Here is a 20,356-nt window from a genome sequence, read left to right as displayed (position 1 = left end):
TTTCAGACGTGTAACGACTTGGTGTGCTAACACGCGCGTGCAACTCATGAAGGAATTCATGGGTGAAGTGACATTGATGCAGTCGTAGCTGTTTTGGACAGGAAATCGGGTAGCGAAAAATGTCTAGGATGAGCAACATATAAAACGTACCGCAAAACTGCTGTGTCGACCATTTGTCACGACGGTAATCACGTAAACATCATGTAATCGTCTCTCGCGTTCCTCGGCCTCAGCCTACGAAGAACCTCTAATGTTGTTTGATAAGAGCCGCGAAAAGTGGTTCAGCAAGGTAAAACTGTGCCGGGAACACCGTCACATGAGGGAGGTGTTTAATTAAATCACAGTGAGAGATATCAAAGGTCATCAATCAAATCAAAGATCTCGTTCACCAACACATCAATGGATCGTACATATAGTCTTCCTGTCAATGGACAACTGACATTTTCCTCCCGTCTACACTGAGCAATGTTGACCCAGAGCTTGCTTTTTGGATGCCACAAAACACTTCTCGCTAAGATGGTGCACTGTGACTCATGGACTTGACTCAATGGGGCATTTACAGCTCAGTGTCATTACCACCTGAGGCAAGTTGACTCTCTCAGATACTGTCACTGCAGTGCTGTAGAATACCCAGAGTATATTCTGTGTCATTGCTCACACTACCAAGCTTTCCAAACTGCCATTTTCAGATAAAATTGCTTGGCCTATGGCTAAATCAGCCCACGAATGCCTGCTCTTAAAGCTCTTTTGGCAATTTTGGACTCCATGGGACATTATTTCCTTTCTCACACCACAAGCAGCTATGGGGTAGAGTATTGCCCCAGGCAATGAAACTCTCTGTCCATCTCAAAATAAAGTTGATGAACAACATCTGCAACTTCTGCGTGGTGGTTTAAACCACTCTTATAAATACATGTTATATAAACAAAACACAGAAACCGACACTGCAGATTTTTGTTTAAGTTTAATTTGTAGAAGCTTTCGCATGGAGGTCCACGGGAAAGCTTGTACAAATTAAACTTAAACAAAAATCTTCAATGTCGGTTTTGTGTATTTTGTTTATATGATCTACAGGACTTGACTCCCCTCTTCGTATACACTTCAACTACATGTTATGTGTAACCTAGGAATGCTGGTATGTGGGTGGAGTGGCTAGTTTGCCACAGTACCACAAATAGGAACACAAATGGTTAGCAAAAGTCTGCTACAGAACCTGGGCCAAGACGATGAGGAATCATCACAGTTTTTAGTACCATGCAGAGGAAGATAGAGTAGAGTACCCTCAAATTTTGTACTACTTTTTCTGAATTACTCGTAATTATGCTGCAGCTACATAGGCAGCAGTTCAAATGCTACTCACAATTGCCAAAACTTCATGCTAGCACTCAATTCTTTTTACAAACTTTGGTTTGTGATGTGATGAATGTGATGATGATGATGATGATGATGATTCGTGTTTTAATGGCGCAGCAGTAACTACGACCATAATGTGATGAATGTTTCGGTGACTTCCATAGGCCCGGTTTCACCAACTTTGGTTAACTGAAACAATATCAAGGGTTGCCAATTCTTGAACTTAACAGACACTTCTTTTTTTTCCATCGGTGATATGGTGAATATTTCAGTAACAACTCCTTTCGTGAAGCAGATAGTTTAATGACCGTTCATCTTAGTTCAGATGCTAAAAAGGTTGATGAAACTGGGTCATTATGTAGCCTTTATGTTCTGGTGCTGTGCAATGGTTTTTCGAGTGATTCTAACTACAAAAAAGGTTAATAATAAGAACATTTCTTGGCATACCTACCTACATACATGTCCCGGACAGCACGTAAGAAACTCAACAGAATATAAATGCCATCATGACATTGGTAGACAGACTGATACCGAAACAAATCGGAAGGGGAGGGCTGGGTTCCACAAATGGGTACTTGTTCGCTGCCTCCTCTTGAAAAAAAAAGTAGGACCGAAAGTCGCGTGCTCTCTCAGAGACCACCGTAATCCCCTCAAGACCGTGCCTTTTAGACGCGAACTCGTCCCCCCTAGCTTTGAGCGTAGCTCAACTGTACCAAATTGGCGGCTCTGTTGAACAGTGCGATCTCATTTGTTTTTATGATGAAGAGTATGATGTCATTTGTACCGTTTCCAAGGCACTTTGTACAAGAGTTTTGTATGCCAGCAGCGTACTGTCTGCGAAAGGTAGTTTTGGTGTCCACTTCATGAAGACAATTTTTTTAAGAGGCTTAGAGGATGCGTAACTACTGTGTGATTTGCACTAAATATCAGAAGAGAGGCGCACACCTAAATACCTGAAACCCTCAACCCAATTAATTGCAGGATCAAAATTACGTGGGAATATATTGAGGTTTGTCTTGTTCACAAAAGATATCATTGCACACTCTCCAAAGTTCATCGGTAGTTGCCATGGCCTACATCAATCATAAACACTGCAAACCACTCATTGAGCATAGTCAGTCCACGGCACGCAAAATGAAAAGCGTCATTGCCCATTGTGAACATGGCCATGCAACAGTGCTTGTGGCTTCGCATTTCTCACTAGTTTCTTTTATCACTTTGTTATGACATGATTAATGCTTTGCCAATTCAACACGAACATACTTTGTAACAACTACTTGGAACTTTGGAACAACTTTGCAAAGCATATGTACTCGTATGCACTTCCTTTAATCGCTTCAGGAGTATTTCTCCTGTAACATATCTCAGCAGATGCAGCATGTCATGTAGGTAACACAATTTTGGCACAGTATTTGCTTGATATGTCCAACAAGCAGAAATATCAAATCTTTGTGCCAAAATGGCGTGCCACGTGTCCGTGTAAAGACGAGTCGCTTAGATGGAATAGGTATAGCATCTTGATATTGAATGCAAGAAGTTCATGTTTGACAACATATATGTCATGGGTTAAATAGAGCAATATATCATACACATCAGAAGAATGCCAACACTTCAGTGCTTTACCTTTACCTGTTATTCCAATGTTTACTCTCCCTTCTATTGGAATTATGTGTTTCAGAATCATTTTTGTATTATTGAATTTTAATTCGGCAATCCTTTCACATGTCTTGTCATAGACAGGTTAGCAATGTAAGCAGTGTTTATGTGCCTCTCACAACCTGCATCTTTATGCAAAAATACTCCAAAAGCTGGGAGACGACATAACTAGACAAAAAAGTAGAGAACTCCGACTTAACATAACAAAATAACAAGGTTTGCTCAGACGTTTCATCCGTCATGCGACGGACATCATCAGTGCCAAACTGAATGAGAGATTGCACAACCGGTCGCTATTTAAGGAGATGGGAGTATTGTTCGGGGAGGGGCCACAGTTTTTGTTACAAACTGAGGGGTCACCGCATATGTGCCAAGACCCTAGAAGCTTCCTGTGTCCCCATCTTTGTTCTCTCTTGTTATGTTAAGTTGGAGTTGTCTACTTTTTTGGTCTGCATTTTTATGTCTGAGGCTGTTTTTGTGACAAGAGGGCAAGGGTGCCGGCAACATGGCACATGTTCACAAAAATGCAGAACCAGAGACACACACAAAAAAAAATGTACGTATAGCATAACACAGTCCCAATCATTTTGTCGTGTCCTTTTTGCTGTGTCGTCTGTTCTACATTTGTTTTTTTTTTTTTTTCGTGTGTAGTTTCTGGATTTTAAGCCCAAGAGCAGTTGCTGTAGAGGATGCTGAGAACATGAGAAGCATACATTTTCTCATTCTCACATTATGCTGTAAGCAGTGTGAAATTCAACTCAAAAGGAATTTAATGAATGACAACTTGTCACCAAGATCAGTGTGGGAACATTGCAAAGGAAAAATAATTCTAAACCTTGATGGATTCCTATCCTATTTAATATTACAGTATCAGATGAAAGTAATTCAAATAATATTAAAGAAGTAACCGTGCAAATTATCAGTCAAACAGTGAAGCTGGCTGCAGTACACTACAATGTGTCACATGTAACAATATCAATGTTTCCAAAACTGACACATAAACCTTAGGGAGGCCGCAATAGTCAAAGCGGGGGTTACACCACTTGGCGAAAAGAAAAAGCAGATGAAGTGAACGCAATATGCGACAAAACCAAGGAAACTATCTCGCTACAACTGCAATATATTGAAGTTGTTTTTAAAAAAATAGAAGTTCAGTTCAGCGCACAGATATCAGCTGTCGCACACACAGCCATCCCGAAAACTATGCCCATCTTCGTTGATGCGCCCACGAATCCACGGGAACACCGCCGAGGCTTTCCCACTCGGATTAAGTATCTGTACCTTGAACTGTGAACAGTTTGGTGTACACTCCAGAAAACGAGAACAGCTGATTGCCGATTTCATGGGCGTGGCCATGCGCGCCGACAAGGACAGTTCAACAGAGGAGCAATTTGAACGCGAATGTGGCGCTAGTGGTAGGCGCAACAATTTGCACTTCAAACCCCGTAAAACCCATAAAGTGAGCAGCGAGGATGCTTGCTTGCTCATTTGTCATTATTTGGGCCTGTAATCCACATCAGGGTTCAGAAAGGCTGCTAAATGTCGATGGCCGGCGCAAGAAAAACGTGTTTGCAATGTTTTTTGTCCCGTTGCGGTTCAAAAGAATATACCTTTTTTGTGCTTCCTTCCTCTCTTTTCTTTCTTGTTTTTTTTTTCTTTATCGTTTTTTACTGTTGTCGGTTCGTTCCGGAGCCCTAGCTTGGAAAGCTGCTCCTGTTTAGTTTCGGTATAAATCGGAATGTGGGGGCAGGGGGAACAGTCCACCGCTCCTCGAGTTTTCACGGTGCTGCCCCCCCCTCCTCCCGAATTTTCCCTTCGAGGACCTCTTTGTATGTGCCGTACTTCTCAATCTCTAACTCCATATCCCGCAGTGCTCTCCTTCAGGTTAGGTTAGGTTAGGTTAGGTTAGGTTGGGTTAGGTTAGGGCTCGCTCCCCCTTGCCGACTTCCGAGTTAGTGCGAGCGAGGTATCTCCATAATGGAAAACCTGAAACGGTGCACTAAAAACAAATGTCACATCTGTGGATAGTAATTTGAAGCATACAGATGAAGGATTCATCTCATATCTAAACCGATTGCCAGCAATTCTGCTCTTTCTGTTTCTCGAAAGAAAGAAAAACAGCTTCATAAAAAAAAATACATCTTAGTGAATTATGGAAATTAGAATGCCAAAATACCTTGCAGATAAGGTTTTCCTCCACTCGCATACGCGTAAGTGCGAAACTAATGTACACGTAGTCCTAGTTGTTTTATTTTTAAAAAATCTCTATGAAAAATGGCTACGACCACGAAGTATGCCTTTGTGGCACCCCGTTTATTTTGTGTGTGTGTGTGTGTGTGTGTTTCAGCTGGGACAAATTTTTATCAAAAAGTCACGAGAGCACGTCATTTTCACAGCTGAGTTCTACCGGCGCGTATCTTTTCCAAGAAAGACTATAATGACTAATATAAGGATGACTAATCAATTAAATTCATTAATTAACTCTAATAAGGACGTCTTGAACAAAAGCCAGATATCGATATGGGAGACTGTCCTAGTTAAAATCCACACCACGTTTAAAAATTTTGAAACACGTACGTGTATTAAAATATCCATCCCTGAATTTTGACATGCAAATGAACCGAAACCGTGGCAACCACGTTTGGGGTAGTGGTCTTCACGGTACGGAATACTTCTATATGTCAACTGCGCTCGCAACTATATTGTCTTGGCTCGGAAACCGTATGTTTCTGGAACGTAGAGAGGGAAAAAGGAATCACAAAACACGAATATACTTCAAGTACTCTTCTCCTAAGGGAAGCGAGATATTTATTGACTCTACGTTGCACTATAGTGTCAGCGCGCTGAGCGGTTGAGCTGGAATTGGAATTAGAATTGGAAATGAATCTAAAATAATAATACTAAAAAGAAAAAGAATGAAGAAGCGTTATCTGAGCTGATCGAGGTCGGTTCACTCTGGAAATTGTTGCACCGACGACTAGCGCCACGTTCGAACTTACATCCTCTGTTGTACTGTCCTTCTCGGCTCGCATGGCCGCGCCCATGAAATCAGCAATGAGCTGTTCTCGTTTTGTGGAGTGTGCACCAAACTGTTAGTAGTTCAAGCTACAGGTACTTAATACGAGTGGGAGAGCTTCCTGTGGATTCGTGGGTGCATCAACAAAGATGGGCATAGCCTTCGTGATGGCTCTGTGTGTGACAGCCGGTGTCTTTCTCCGTCTGTTACGTCGCGAGACAACTGAGATCACCGTCTGTGCGCGCTCAGGAAGCTTGAAATCTGCCCTGATACATATACAGTAATATATACCTTCAATATACGCTGATACATATATGGTCAATAAATTGGTACTTGCTCCACTGCAATCTTTCCCGGAGTTCACAAGAGACAGTGTTTGTGGATTTATGCCTTACATTTAATCTATCGCAGGTCGTTCCACATCCTACCCGAATAACTCATGCCACACTACAGTCAACCCTTCACTTGGTTTTAACCTCCCATCCTGAGCACATCACTTCTTTGCATGTCACTGATGGTCTCAGTGACTACAAGGCCATTTTCTTCGATATCTCTTCAAGTCGTCCAAATGTTCGTAAATTCAACGATAAAACCATATACGACTACGCTCGAGCTAACTTCCAAGCCATCAACGAGGGTCTTGGCTCTGTATGAAAATTCCTTTCATGGCACCTCGCCTCACTCCATTGAGGATAACTGGTCCCTCTTTCGTGACAACATAAACTACCTTACCGAGTACCACGTTCCAAAGATAAGAGTGAAATCTTATGATCACAATCCTTGGTTCACGAAAAGTCTTAAAATCGTGCTAACCAAGAAAAAGCGTTTATTCAGGAAGGCAAACCGTCTTGGCGATGACGTATCATGGGCTAAATTTCACTGTGAATGGGAATACAGGCGCTCGATCAAGGAAGTGAAACATAAGTTCTTTACCATCGACCTCCCGTCTCTCTTGACGAATAAACCAAAACAATTTTGGAAAATTTTATCTCCGCCAAAATCCCATCTTATCAGTCTGACACCCGCTGACAACGACTGCGCCAACGCTTTCGCTTCCTTGTTTTCATCCGTTTTCAACACCGATAACGGGTACACCCAAACTTCATTATTAGTAATCGCCTCCTCACCTGTGGTCCCCATTCATATCAGCACTCATGGCATTTGTAAAATCATTGAGTCACTTAAGCTGTCGTCAAGTGCTGGTCCGGACTCTATTAACCCGAAGGTTCTATACAACACGAGATCTATTTCCAGAAAGATTCTATGTTGCATATTTACTCAGTCACTCCAAGATTCTGCTTTACCGCAGGACTGGAAGACTGCGAAGATTGTCCCTATTCACAAATCAGGCAGCTGCCACATCGTTAATACCTACCGCCCCATTTCACTCACTTCTATAGTATGTAAAATTCTCGAACACATACTCCAACGTAGTTAAGTACCTTGAAGAAAAATACTTCTTCTATCCCTTGCAGCACGGGTTTCGAAAGCTCTTTTCGTGTGAAACTCAAGTAGCCAGTTTTGTTCACGACATCTTTCTCCACGCGGACAATAATCATCAGACTCACGCCGCTTTCTTAGACTTTCGCAAGGCTTTCAATATGGTGCCGCACTCTAAAACTCTCTCTGCTTAACCTCGACCCGTATGTCGTCCGTTGTATAGCTCAATTTCTGACTAATCGTACGTTATTTGTTACCTTCCAACAACCACCTATCCCCAAATGTACCAGTGCTTTCTGGTGTCCCTCAGGGTTCAGTCCTCGGCCCTCTCCTTTTCCTTATCAATATAAATGACCTTCCTTCAGGCATATCTTCCACGATTCGTCTCTTTGCTGACGACTGTCTAGTGTACAGGCAAATCCTGTCTCCCTCTGACCAACTAACCTTACAAAGCGACCTTTCACTAATCCGGCGTTGGTGCAATGAGTGGCAAATGCCTCTGAACATAGCAAAGTGTCGCATTTTGTCGTTTTCTCGAAGACGGGTCTCCTGTCTTCCTCCCTTCCCCTACACTCTAAGTGATATCACATTAACCCGAGCACATTCTTACACATATCTTGGACTCCACCTTTCCTCCAACCTAACTTGGAATGAGCACATCAACCACATAATAACTAACGCTTCTCGCTCCCTAGGCTTTGTTAGACGCACCCTCAGGTTGGCGGCCTCCATCTTAAAGGTCAGCTATGCCGATATCCCAAATAGTCGAAACGGTTGTGATATTCTGAAAGCCCACATCCAGCTCTCCCCAAAATGCACCTTCATTCTCTCAGTTCGGTACAGTACCATGTCAAAAAAATAGATAATTCATTCCGAAACACACATGGGCGCAGCCATTTTTATGACGTAGATGCACCCGAACGGGCATTGTGACGTGTACGCGCCTTCGTACTTGCCAGTGGATTTCAGCTACGGCTTCTCGCGGCTTCACGTATCTGTGCTTGAAGATGGCGGACAGCCGGGTTCCACCGTTCCGCGATAAGTAAACAGTGCAGCAGCTGCGAACTCATTCGCGAACCAACCTCTGTGCGATGTTGTGACTGGAATTCGTCGTTTGTGTTTTGTGAGCATGTACAATTTGTGTCAAGTCTCGTCTGCGTTAGCGCCTTTACATCACTTGCCCATTGTAGAGACTGACGTTTCGACAGCCGTGTTAGCAAGAAAATGCCGACAGCGTTTTATTCCTGCAGGAAAAAATTGTGCTGTGTATTTGAGAAACCGCATACTACTATGGGACAAGTTTTACGTACGATTTATCAATGCGCAACAGCGTCGACGATGGTATGTAACGACGAGAGACGTAAAACGAAATACAAATCACATTTTAAACTTTTTGTGGGATTCTGTGCATTTTCCAGAAGCAATCTTTGAATCACACCCCCACGCTGCGTTGTGTGGCACGCTACAAACTACTGCATTTTATGTCTAACATCTGGATATTGTTTGTAATGAACACCGTCGCACAAAAACATGCACACGAAAGCTCCAGCAGCCATGTGGTTGCACACTATGCAGACGCAAAAGAAGTACCAGAGCACATATTGCCACTTAGAAATTGTGTTTTTAGAAATGTGGTGTCTGAAGAGTTAGAGCATAGCATATATACTAGAAATCAGGTGCACCTTATCCTTCTGTAGAGTGCTCTTTCAATTCACAACTCAGCCCATGGGGTGTAAAAGTGTTAGAGGCAATTATGTGACTTGTCGTCCCGGGTGACATCACTGGCCATCGTCGGAATTAATTCCGTGCTCAGGAATTATTGTACAAATCACTTTGTATGTAGGACATGATAAGCAATATGTAAGTTGCAACCTTGTCTGCAGCATTCTCGATGGCCTCTTACCTTTACAGTTTCAGACACGTTACCAAACCATTTAAAAAGGGCACACTTACAGGGGCCGTGTAATTTGAGTTTTTAATTTATAAAAATATAAGTATACAATATGTAATATGAAATTTATATAAAATAAAAATAACATTTATAAAAAGAATTTATAAAAAATAAATGAAAAGGCTTCATGGAAGCAATCCATTAGCATACCCATTGCACAAGCACAATTATATATGCTTGGACATCATCTAATTAATCTTCTGAACCATATGTGTGGCTGCATACGAAATTTTTTATGCGCATGCTCTACCTTCCTGTTCCTACATGTGCACACGAACAACAGTGAATATATGTGAAGTGGCAAAAAGCAATGCTAGACTCTACCATTATTGTGCCCCTTTAACTTTTCCACATTTATTTCTGGTCAACAGGGAATATCTCACTAGAAAAGAAGACATTTGTGCATTGTTTGGCAAGCAAATAAATATATTTATTTACATTTTCCATCAATCAACAATGTTGTGACCTGGTGCAAATATTAATGTCAACAAGGAAATTACTTACAAATTATTCCTATGTGCTCAAATGCAGATATGACAATTCTGTTTTTGTACCTCAGCACAGTACAGTTTCAAAATTAACAAACTGCACAGCATCAGCAATCTTAAAGTAGCTCAAGAGGGGAGTCACATAAAGCTCCAATAATAGACTGTGCAAACAAAGCTAAAAAAACAAAGTACTTCAAAAAAAAATCTGAATAATTGGTTGTCGTTGTGATATGTACTACTATGCACAGTTCATGAATGGAACATGCTACCTCATTGCATTCCCTCCATGTGAGCACTAGCACAGGCAGCTTTTTAGGTCGCTCTTTTCGTGTTTTTCTATTGTCTTTTTTTGTTTTCTGTTTTTGCAATAGCAAGCATGGCCATAGTGAAACACAAGCAGCCAAGGACAGGATGAGACATCTGCAATGCGACCGCTAGCTCTCAACTGATATATTTATTAGCAGACTCTGGAATATACACATATATGCTGCTAAGCAAATGACAAGTTAACCAATAGAATAACAGACAGGAAAAAAGGGTTATATGTCTTCCCCTCTCCTCATTCTATTTCACAGGCAGCCCTAGTATCATTCGGAGTGTGTCCGTGCGTTCCCTTTGAGATAACGTATCTCAGACAGAAGCAAATCCAACAGCAGACTGCTTACACATGCAACTGTCTTGTATTTCTCTAACCACTTGTTATTTAACCGCTGCCTTGAGCTGTGTGTTCTGGAAATTTATGCAGCATCCAGAATCCCTGCAATGTGTTGCCATGTTTCTCGAGGGCATCAAAAGTCTGTCCTTGGCTGCCTGTGTTTCACTATATCTCTCAGATACAAACTACCCCATTTCAACACAGTAGAAAACACAGATTTGTAAATAGCATCTGTTGATTGCACTGTACATACCCCTCATATAAAGGATCATAGTGGATACTACATCTCGTGCGATAATATCAGGAATGCAAAAAAACTAGATTTGAAACCACTCTTACGTCGTAGTAGTAGTATTTGTATGAAGCTACGCAATTCCTGTCCTGCAAATAATTTAAACGATATGTTTCATCTGCCAGCGTGATGATCCCCTGAAAAGTAATTCACAATTGGCGGGAACTACCGGTTCTGAAACCTATCCCTGACATGTGTAGCCATCAGGGAGGAAACCCAAGGGCTGCGGTGGAAAAGACAAACACACACGGGCTATGTTCTCAATGTGTGTCAGCTGCTCTGGCTACTAAGAAGAACATGTTCCAAATTAATATAACATGGCTTGACATCATATGCCGGCGAAAGCTAACCAATAAAATTAGTAGTTAAATGTACAATACGTAAACACTTTCCATAACATGACAGTTCCCTTTCTGCATTTATGCGCTACCATTCAACCCACATAAACAGTGTACTGAATGTTTTTATAGCATTACACGTCGTTTGACAGAACTTGAACAAGATTACATAGCACACGATAGAAGTAGAGTGAACATAATGTGGCAGAAAAAATGGCTAGGAAGCAAGTGAGCTGGTGAAGATGATGCATATGTAAAACCCCGTGACTAGGGAACAAAAAGGGACGTGTTTGTGTTTGTCCCTTCATGTTCCTAGTCTTGGGGTTTTACATCATGCATAATGTGCAGCCTTCCATTCACGCTTAATGGCCGTGGCAGTAATGCATGAAGGCCACTGCTAAGTTGTGTTGAGAAACACCACTTTATGTTTGCCATGTCTAAATGAAACGTACCTGACCTGATCCAAATTTACCGTTCTGAGTCTGGAACACACAAAGAGAAAAACGCAACACACGCCACAACATTAACAGATAGACAAATGAGCTGTGGCGAGCTCCACCTTGGGACAAAGTCAACAAGTAATTCACCAAAAGTCAATGAGCACCTGAAATGTAACATCTCTGACTGGTAGCAGGACGGTCCACGTTCAATTCCTGGTGCTAGCACTGACTGGCTTTTTCATGAATTATTTGTTGAAGTTTCGATGTACTTGAGAACCATTCGTCAACCATTGTATCCTCATGAGGTGATGAGGGTTTGTCATCTCAAAGAGACTCCCTTTCTGCCATGTGTCCTTATGGATGCTCATCACTGCAGAAAAAAAGAAAGAAAAAGCATTTAATGACAAGAAATGGATAGTCGTATTTACTGTATAATGATTGTGCACAACAGAAAGAAGACTTTCGCACAGAAGGCTGTACTTCTTGAGGTCTAACATCAAGTTACAAAATTCCAGAATATATGACATGTTGTAAGGTAGAGAATAAGTAGAGTTATTGAGTTGTCGAGTTGAGTTGAGGGGGGAGTTGTACCCCCTTTTTATTTTATTATATATGATTGTGTAATTATTTTTATGTCTGTAGCAACCCTCGCTCTCTACATTACAACATGTTTTATATATTCCGGGATTTTGTAACTTCATGTTAGACATTAACAAGAGCAGCCTTGTGCACGAACGTCTCGTCTCATTAAAATTTAGATGCTCTCAACAGTTTTCTTTCTGTTATGAATCTCTATCGCAGCATACCTGCACATTGCTGTTCTACGTACTGTGACTTTGCAGTAAGGGTATGGACTTTAGGTAAAAAGACTACACAGCACTCCTCAGGTATTTTTGCCTATCAAACAGTATGTATGTATGCAGTATGCACACAGTATTTGTGCACCAGACCCACTAAAAATGTAGTGAATGTGGCATTGCCCACGGTAATGCACCAAGTTCAACACAATTATTGTAGAATCCAGGTATTTTAGCTTACATGTCGAGCCAGTACCACATCCAGTGTGAAGTTGTGACAAATAAATAGTTTCGATTTTTCTAAGCTCTCAGAACACAGACAGTGAATTAATAAGAGTAGACAATGTTAACATGAATTCTGGACTATTCTTCAATTAAAGGTTCACAGATAGTAAAGGCACCTTCCTCAATGGACGTTGATGACACTGAAAATTCTAAAACGTTATCAGAGGCGACATCAGCTTCTGTGTGTCAAGGGATTGTATGTCCAACAGTAATCCAACTAACAGTAACGAAAATGTGCAAAAGACAAATTAACTGAACTAATGTAACGTACCTTCTATATCAGACAGTGAAGCTTGTAACAGCCCATCCACAGGAACCAGTGTCCAGACAGCAAAAGTGCTTGAACTGGGAGATAGCAGCTAATCGGAATGGCGACCTTTGTTTTCCACCCTGAAAGCACAGGTTGTAACTTTGAGGGCAGATTTAAAAGTGGTGTCAAGATGCTTGCATGCGAGTGCACATGAAAAGTTGAACTTAGGTGAATACTCAAATTATAACATCACACTGTCGTACCTGTTGGTGGAGGTAGACTGCAACTAACGTGCCAGCAATTTCTTCATGCACCAGATGCAAGCCAGATCATGCTTCATTTCCGCCTTCAGCGTGCACCTGTGACAATTCAGAAGTTAGATTATCAATACTATTGTGTTGTTAATCGTGGTTATATCAGAGTAAGCGCAGTAGGACAGCTGCACGATTCATTAGGCTTGCTATTTTTTGTATCTGAACCTCGACTTACCTTTTTTGCTCTCGTTTTTTGCCTTGATCCTCCGTGGCACGTTCAAAATGTTGTGCGTCGGGCACCTCAGATTTTCATCCGACGATTTCGTGCCGATATTCCAAATTGCCTCTGGAGTCGCGCGTATAACCTATGATAACATTCGTTGACGAAATCCTTGCAGTGGAAATTAGCAGGCACCACTGTCAGCCAAGAGCTTCGCACTGCTTGGTCTTTTAGCAGCTTATAAAAGGTAACACTTGAATGCTCCGATGAATTGTTCTAACAGCGTAGCGCGTAGCACCGTCGCATCTTCGACAACTTCGCCGTGGCATATCGCTCCAGCCCATAAAAGGCAAGGTCAGAACAAGGAAGTGCACTTTCCAAACGACGCCTTGCCAAAAAAAAATATTCACATGCTTTGTTTCCGGCTTAGCAATAACATAACAGCTGTTCGCTTATGTACAATGCACAGAGTACGAAACGAAAGAAGCCAAGCGGCCAAGCCAAGAGTGCATGCCAAGCCAAAGACAGATAAACCGAGAGCAGTGACGTCGGTGCGCCCGTGCGCAGGGTTTGCCGACGGTCTGACGGCCGGGCGTGGGAACTAAAAAAACTGTTTTCTAAAAAACTACGAACAGTTGGAGCAAGATATTTCGCACACATATTCAGTGTTAGGTAATGAACACACAGCGCGAGTATCGCTCAGTTCTGCGGCACTTCAAAATCGGCATATCTGACCTTTAAGCTCCTAACCTTCACGGCTCTTGTACGAAGCAAGCTGGAATATGCATCACCTATTTGGGACTCTCCCCAAAAGTACCTCTGCGACGCCATAGAAGCCATCCAGAATCGGGCTTCCCGTTTCATTTCCAACGACTATTAATTCAATAGCTCTGTAACCGCATTAAAATCAAATCTTAATCTCGACTCATTCGAACATCGTCGCCGTCTTGCCAAGTTAGCCCTCTTCTATAGGTCCTTTTTCATCTTGCCATCGCACCAATTGCCCGTCACCTGCCCGAGTGTCATTTTTCCTCGCATCGACCACACTAATAAGGTCACATGCTTTCATTGTCATACCAATGCATTATCCAGATCATTATTTCGTTCAACTGCCATCGAATGGAACAACCTCCCATCACCTCTCACAACTATTATCGAGCATACAGTATTTTGTAACACCCTCTCCCGTTCACTCCACTCACAAGACCACCACGTTTGTATGTCAGTTGCTATGAAATTTTTCTCCTCCCCCTTATGATATTTGTTAATTATCTGTACTTATGTGAACGAACTCCCTGTTTCATGCTTTAATACTTGTTTTCATATAAGTTTGTACTGTCGTCGTTTCTTTATTTTCCTGTTTACTTACTGCTAATTGTGTTGTTCTTTTTTGCTTGCTTGTTTGTTTCTATCAAGTTGCTGTAAATGTATCTTACGCTCCAGTTCCCACCCCCCATGCAATGTCCTCCGGATCCTTGGGGTTCTCGAAATAAATAAATATGAATAAATAAATATGAATGTTATACTAGTGCGTGCAAGTAGCGTCTGATGTAGGTCCAGGGTCTCGTCATGATACAGTGAGGAATACTGCGACACACTTGATTGAAAGCATTGCTGCGAGTTAGCTTGTTTCCCGACTGATTGTGCGTTGAATTGAACTTGCATTTTTGTAAAACAACTTCAATATAATGCAGTCGTAGAAAGATAGTTTCCTTGGTTTTGTGGCATATTGCGCTCACTTCATCTGCTTTCTCTTGGGCCCCATTTGGGCTATCGCTGCCTCAATGGGGGTCCTGACAAATGGTTTGGGAAACACTGAGGCATACTGTATATTGTTATATGTGACATGTTCCAGTGTACTGAAGCCAGCTTCACTGTTGTATTGTTTCTTCGCATGGTTACTTCTTCAACGTTACTTGAATGAGGAATGCGGAGAATGAGGAAATGTATGCCTTTCATGTTCTGGATGTTCTCTAATTGCTGACCCCTGCTGTTGGGCTAAAATCCAGCAACTACACAAAAAGATTAACAAATGCAGAACACGAGACAGAAACACGGACACAATGACATGATTGAGATCATGATAAGCTGTCAATTTTTTTCTCTGGTCTCTGGTTCTACATCTTATGAACATGTGCCACATTGACAGCACCCTTTCTCTCTAGCTATGAAGAGAGCCTCTCAGTAATAAAAACGCAGGTTGTCAAATGCACGTAAACAGTGCTTACATTTTTTGGGGTCTTCGCTCATCTAATTTTTATGGCAGAAAATGCTCCTCTAGTTCACAATGCATACTGAATATGAGTGTGCTCCACAGCCACAAACTACACTCTTAATCTAGTTCCCTCTAACGTTACTCTGATACGCACCTAACTTGTGAAATACAAGTTATTTGTGCTCGATGTAAAGGTTACAGCCCATTCAAAGGTTACATGCGGACGTGCGCTGCCCTCTTACAGGTTACATTGCGAGGGAAACAGTGGCGTTACCCCTAAGGACGGCGTTACGCTTTTGGAGAAGTTACCAGCGTTACTTATAAAAGCGAAGTGGTCCGCAGTTTCGCGAAAGTCGGCAGGTGGAGGTTGCACGTCAAGTGGCAGTTGGCAACAGCGTGTATCAGGAAAAAGCGGGAGGAGCGTTTCGCTTGCTGTGTGGTACCTCGCCGCTTCGACATCCGTTGCATTGGAAACAACGGAATTCAAAGTCACATAGTAAGTAACCTTCTGCATTTGCTATTACATTCCTGCGTAGTTCACTCTCATGTTAGTGCAATGTTGCATGGGCGAAGCTCGCAGGTGGATATATGATGTGACGGACGCACACAGACATTCGAGGTTTCACACAGGGACGTTGCACGGACGCCGGCTGTGATCGTGATGCATTTATTGGAGAAATGGATGAAAATGGACATGCACTGGAAGTAGCATGCTGTTATTGTCACCATGCACGAGCCAAGCATGCAGCACTGAGTGAAACAGGTTAGTAACACGAGGAACGCGCTTTATGCATGCGTTGAGCAAGTGATTGCGTTGCGTGAAACTTCTTGATGCATTCGCTTTTAGTGATCCCAAAGACGCATCATAATTCCGACTGGTTCTTCCTCGTCCTGAATTCGACATTCGTTCTTTTCCTTCACTATTGTTTAAGTCGATTCCTAACCAGTTATTTTAACGGTCGCTTATGGTCTTTTTTTTTCTTCTTCTGTCATTGCACTGAAATGTCGGTTATCATCACTTGGTTGCCTGTGACTACATGATAGAATCCCGAAAAGGAGGATAAGCAAGCTGCGCGTTTCCACGTCAGACTTGTGTAACCGTTATCATTTGGCTCGACGCAGGTTGTTTTGAACTTGAGACGTCATGAGCAAAGCATTTTTAACGTTACAATTGCATTCGGCGCAATAGCACAGAAAGTGGTAGGACTAAAAGCACCCGATATATTATGGCCTTGCAATTTGTGCAGAATATTGCAGTAAAAAAGATTGTTCTTCGCGGGTAACCCATAGCGCAGCTCCACTGGTTCCAAATTTGATGGACACAGCCATGAGTTACCTGGCAGTATTGTGGCAGAGGGTAAGTGAATAGTGTGGGTAATGGTTCCTGCAGTCGTAAACTGTGGGGATACGTGTAAAAATGAAATAATCAGCGCGCCCCCTTTTGACGTTGCGGTTTATATTTAGGTATCTTGTGCCACAGAAGTACATACGAACAGTCCAGCAGAAATACAGCAGCAGCCCAATCCCAGTCTATAACTCTGCAGAGGCTCAGAGAGATAGCAGCAAACCAGGTCCTTCCCACAACTCTCCGCAAGCTCGGGATTCGTCGCAAACCCAGCCAGCCAGCCATGTACGAACCTATATTTGCCAACATTGTAGATTGTCGACTAGGTATTTCCAGTGCTTTTGTGACCACGTTGTTCAGTGTGTTGGGTGTGGCTTTCTCCTTTCTTGTGATACTTGTGGAACAACGTTTGAAACCATCTAAAGATACATACATCATTTGAATTTTTGTATTTAGTTAAGCACACGAGTACAGGATGACATAACATGACAGGATGAGCCAGCCAACACAATGTATAGGTGAGCTACTTGAGCAGATGGAAAGAACAGATCAAAGTTCGAAGAATAATCTGAAAAAAAAAAAAAAGGCTATTTATGCCATAACCCAGAGGGCCACCACATGTGCTCCAAGGTGGTTGTCGATTGCGCTGTAAGCAGCATAGAGGAATTGTTTCAGGAAATGAGTGTGCAGATTGACACCACTTTGGTAAAATCAGATCAGGTTCGGAAGTTGCATTATGAGGAACCCCTGATTTTTTGTAACGTGCCTTAAGTGCAAAATGCGTTGGGGTTCTTTATCTCATTAAACTTTCATTTAGATAATTTTTCTACACGTCATGTGAAGATGACTACGAATTCAAAAAGTGACTTGTCAACTCAGTTCCGTTTATGTACATTCAGTGCAAGGTGTTCTGCAGTTTAGTAATACTCATATTTCACATATGCCTTTTCTCTGCATGATCCTTCTGTGATATTTTGCTCCACTGGAGAAGAGACTTGTGAACTCGATTTTGACTTTCAGTGCAAAGTGTATTGCATCTTGAACTTTTAATATTACTCCTATTTAATATGTTACAATTCATTCTTTGAATGGTCTTTCCATGTGTCATATGAAGATGATAAAGAATTTTACAGTATATTTTTCGAGTATTTTGCGTAGAATACTATGTAGTATGAACCGTTGATAATAAAGTAACGCTGTGTTTGCAAAGAAAAGCTTCATATTTCTTTAGCATTTCCTGCGTTTTATTGGGCAAGGTGTCCTTGAGAACGTGTCACAACCTTTTAGTTAATGGAATACTTTACATAGCGGCATGCAGTGAACGATATTTAGTTCCGTGAGGTTTTTGGAAACTCGTGACATGCGTTTAATTTGTTTTCAGTGATTCCATTCTTACTCGTTTTTTTTGCAACTGAGCTCCACAATTTTTTTTAGTATTGTGATTTTTTTTATTTTTCCAAAAAGATGCGCGTGTCGAGCTTACTCTGCTTCAGGTACAGCCAAATCGGCATCCGCGAGCGCATAGTTATGATTACCCAGTACTGTTAGGACACATTTCTCTGTGGTGTGCTTCTTTTATTAGGAGTTCGTGCAATGTTCTCAGGGACGCCTCACCCCGCCTTCCTGTGTAGATGGCTTCACTGAATAACTTTAAGATAAAGGTTACAAACCTAGCAACGCAGTGGGTGGGTATGGGCTATACTTTAACCTCTGTGTAAGAGTTACATGGGCAGCAACGTGGAAAGTGACTACAGGTTATGCTTTAACCTGTGTACAAGGGTTATTCAGAGTATAGGTAACATAGTTACCTCTAGAAATAGAGGTAAAAAGTTTGCAAGTTTTTTACCTCTATTTCTAGAGGTAACTATGATGCTAACTATAAGATGGTAACTATGCCACTACTCACTCAGCAGTGACATCACAAGCAGTGATTTTTCACTGAAGCCTGCAACTCAACGATGTAATTCACATCTTCATTGCAGAAAAAGTAAGCACATGTTTGTTATTACTTGGTATACAGTTAGTTGAAACTTGTTAATGTGATGACGGTCATTCTCGTTGATTTTGGCAATGAAACCATTTTAGGATAAAAAAAAACTTGTCAAGGTGTAAGCTATGAAATGTAGTAAATTGAGTGAGGCATTTTAAATTGCCTTTTTTCCTTTATATTTTCAATGCTGACATACATCAGCCTGTGTAACTATCAACCTGGGCTATGCCAGCCAAAACCAGCCAGAGATGTAGCTTGACTCTCTTAAATATCACTGAAAAAAATTTTGCGCATTTTTTGGACGATGCGTATATCGAATGTAAATCATCATTTTGTTTTCTTGAACAATGTGGGCACATTAAACTGTGCCGAAATATGAAGCTGTCCCTTACGAGCTTCCTTCTGACATCTACATATACATCATTTGTGCGCTTTCCTTGCCTGGTGTTAGAGGGGAAGCACGGGTCTGCCATCCCAAAGGGTATGTAGAACGAGAATAAATCTGGTGACGTGGTGAGAACTCAAGAACGGAGCACATTTGGGGTCAAGTTTACAATACATTTCTGACAAATTGGCATTCTTGAAGGAGCCCCAGATTATTTATGCTTGTAACTGATTGCTTGTGATTAGCTTCACATAAAAATATCAAGCTGATCTATATTCATTGTGTTTGAGAATATCAAGCACTTGCAAAAAATTACTTTTTTTTCACATAGTATATTCACATATAGGACGTCTAAAAGAAATCTTCCCTTATTTGTATAACTAGTCCTCTCCTGTAACATATTGAAAATCTACAGGTTTATTTTTCTTTTAAAAAATAAAAAAAATTGTCACCATAATGTGCTGCAGCTTGTTCGTCAGTTGAGGCCATCCAGGAAACAATAAAAATAAAAGATGCCTTTGTGGCTTTCTCCTGCGAAAATCGACTCTGCTTTTCCATTTTGAGAACCTATGTTCTTACGCAAGAAAAATGTTTCGTCGGCTCATTCATATCCCGTCTGGATGACGCTATAGCACACTTTGAACAAATTTTGCATTCAACTGTTCTGCCCAGTTCTACAGATTAGTTGCAGTCGCTGCTTCACAACAGCTTTGTCAACATTTATGATTGTTTTCACATACCTGAAGTCATCTAGAAAGTGAACAATTCTCATCATTTCAAGGGCATACCCTCTCCTATAGCATGTTCAGAATCTGCTCGCATGTGTTTTCTGTAGATCTTATAGCATCAGCTGACCATATTGGCTCAGATCATGTCAGAATGCGACGTAACAGCTTTTGGAAACAATTTATTGTGATCTCGTGTGCCCTTCAACCACAACAGAAACAAAGCCCACAGCCTTTCTTTCAGTAGAAATAGGTGTTTTT

At 41.6% G+C, this 20,356-nt stretch overlaps 1 long non-coding RNA gene across 1 annotated transcript; it reads right to left on the bottom strand.

Moving 5' to 3' along the window:
* Positions 1 to 10,926: 10,926 nt before the first annotated feature.
* On the bottom strand, positions 10,927 to 13,717 carry LOC135395662 (uncharacterized). The gene is made up of 4 exons (XR_010423221.1): positions 13,451 to 13,717; positions 13,225 to 13,320; positions 12,983 to 13,101; positions 10,927 to 11,999 (listed from the first exon to the last, which is right to left on the bottom strand). It is a non-coding gene; the product is annotated as an uncharacterized LOC135395662 (long non-coding RNA).
* Between the last annotated feature and the right edge of the window lie 6,639 nt (positions 13,718 to 20,356).

This window comes from Ornithodoros turicata, chromosome 5 (assembly GCF_037126465.1).
Source record: "Ornithodoros turicata isolate Travis chromosome 5, ASM3712646v1, whole genome shotgun sequence".
NCBI lineage: Eukaryota > Metazoa > Arthropoda > Arachnida > Ixodida > Argasidae > Ornithodoros > Ornithodoros turicata.
Note: the sequence above shows the minus strand (reverse complement) of the source record. Positions and strands in the feature narration are given on the sequence as shown.